This window comes from Calypte anna, chromosome 19, assembly GCF_003957555.1.
Source record: "Calypte anna isolate BGI_N300 chromosome 19, bCalAnn1_v1.p, whole genome shotgun sequence".
NCBI classification, from domain to species: domain Eukaryota; kingdom Metazoa; phylum Chordata; class Aves; order Apodiformes; family Trochilidae; genus Calypte; species Calypte anna.
In genome coordinates, this window is record NC_044264.1 from 2,897,698 (window position 1) to 2,900,226 (window position 2,529).

Genomic DNA, 2,529 nt, shown 5'->3' on the forward strand with positions numbered 1-2,529 from the left:
AGCAAAAGATTCAGTGATGCTTCTTCTAAGGTGGGTGGGAGTGGGCAAGAGGGGGACAATGTCACTTGCACCTCCTCCAGGAGCCCACCTTTCCTGTGCCCATGGTGCAAGCTATTTCTCTAGGTGTGAGAAGCCTTGGCTTCTCCCATTTCAGAGTCCTAACTCTGGAGGAGAAAGCACTGAGGTGCAGTTATATGGGGTCACACTGTGCCTCAGCACTGTTCCATCCCCAGCCCTCAGCTGGATGTGCCCCTGGCCCTGCTGGGTGGCTCCAGGCACCTTAATCCCTGGGTCAGGGCTCTGGACCCCTCTGTGCAGGTGTCACCAAGCCCAGGGGACCTGCACAGCCAGACTCTGCTCCTTGCTCTGGTCCTGTAGGTGGGTGCTGCTGGGTGTGAAGGGCACGGGACAGAAGCAGCTGCCCTGGCACCCAAACCTCCTGCATGGGGCCCCTCAGCTCAGGAAGGAGATTGAGGTGCTGGAGCGGGTCCAAAGGAGGCAACTGGGCTGGTGAAGGGATCCTGCAAAGATCCTATGAGGAGAGGCTGAGGGAGCTGGGGGTGTTGAGGCTGGAGAAGAGGAGGCTCAGGGGAGACCTCATCACTCTCTCCAACTCCCTGAAAGGAGGTTGGAGCCAGGGGGGGTTGGGCTCTTTTCCCAGGCAACTCTCAGCAAGACAAGAGGGCAGGCTCTCAAGTTGTGCCAGGGGAGGTTTAGGTTGGAGATTAGAAAGAATTTCTTTCTGGAGAGGGTGATCAGGCATTGGAATGGGCTGCCCAGGGAAGTAGTGGATTCTCCGTGTCTGGAGATATTTAAAAAGAGACTGGATGTGGCACTGAGTGCCATGGGCTGGGAACCACGGGGGGAGTGGATCAAGGGTTGGACTTGATGGTCTCAGAGGTCCCTTCCAACCCAGCCAATTCTATGATTCTATGATTCTATGGCAGGAGTGCCTGGGCCATGCTCCTGTCCTGCTGTGTTGATGCAGCTCTGGCAGCATCGTGTGGGGCTGCATCCAGGCCACAGGTCAGAACTGGGTCTGCTCTTGTTGAACATGATCAGTGCCCTGGCTGAGGACACAGTGTTCCCTCAGCATCTTGGCTGGTGACACAAAACAGGGAGGAGTGTGTGACATGCCAGAGGCTGTGCTGCCATCCTCTGTGACCTGTCCAGGCTGGAGAGTTGGGCAGAGACAAAAAGTTATCCATGGGACAGCATTGTGTCCTTGTGGCCTTGTGGCCAATGGCATCCTGGGATGCAGGATGTGGCCAGTGGGATGAGGGTGGTCATTCATCCTCCTGCCCTGCTCTGCCCTGGTGAGGTCACATCTGGGGTACTGTGTCCAGTTCTGGGCTCCCCAGTTCAAGAGAGACAAGTGCTGGAGAACCCAGTGGAGGGCAGAAAGGTGACTGGATGACTGGATGACTGGAGCATCTCCCCCAGGAATGGTGGAGAGAGCTGGGACTGTTCAGTCTGGAGAGGAGAAGGCAGAGAGGAGACCTTATCAGTGTCTATAAATACAAAGGGTGGGTGTAAGGAGGATGCAGTAGTGCCCAGTGACAGGAGAAGAGAAATGGCACAAGCTGGAACATGGGAAACTCTATCTGAACGTGGGGAAAAACTTTACCCCGAGGGTGACAGCCCTGGCAGAGGCTGCCCAGGGAGGCTGTGGAGTCCTCTGAGCTGGAGATTTTCAAACCCCCCTTGGCTGCAGTCCTGTGCAATGTGCTCCTGGCAGTCCCAGCAGGGGGCTGGACAAGGTGTTCTCCAGAGATTGATGATTCTGTGTAGTTCTGTGATTCCCTGATGATTTATTCTTTGGAATAGGGCAGAACCCAAGAGGTCAGTGATGGGTTTTGTTAGAAGTGCAGCTTTTAAGTTTCAGATGCTTTGGCATTTTCCCTTTTTTATTTGGTTTCTCCATAATGAGCCACTTGCAAGCCAGGATGGGAGCATGTACCTGTGGAGAAGCTCTGTGTATCCCTGCAGGTTTGGGCTTTCCATGCTGCACTGAGGGGCAGGAGGACCGGGGCAGCCCAACTCCTGCAGTTACTGTTCTCTGACACAACCACTGCTGTGCTGGGGTGATAGACTGGGAATAATCTGCTTTGCCACAGCAAATTACCCCAGTAGAGACCAGCACCCCCCAGTATTGTAGGTGGAACCCAGACTCCAGTTGCAGGGTACAGAAGCATCTGGTGCAGCTTTCAGATGCTCCAGGCACAGCTTGTGCTGGTCCAGCCAGGGGGCCCTGCCCAAGCATTGCCAGCAGCTGCTCAGGGCTTGGTGTGAGGGACTTGTCCCAAGTTTCTTACCCAAAGGTAAGGGCCTGAGCTCCCCATAGGTTTCTTGGCAGATAGGAAGTGGGGGAGTAAAGACAGTGATGAGAAAAAAAACAGCAGAGAAAAGCTCTTAATGCATGTGCAGGCTTCCTGGTGACAGCTGTGGCTGGGGACACAGAATTAACCTGAATCACACTACTTGGGGCTGCAAAAGAGCTCAAAGAAATGGCAACTGCTCTCTTGTGAG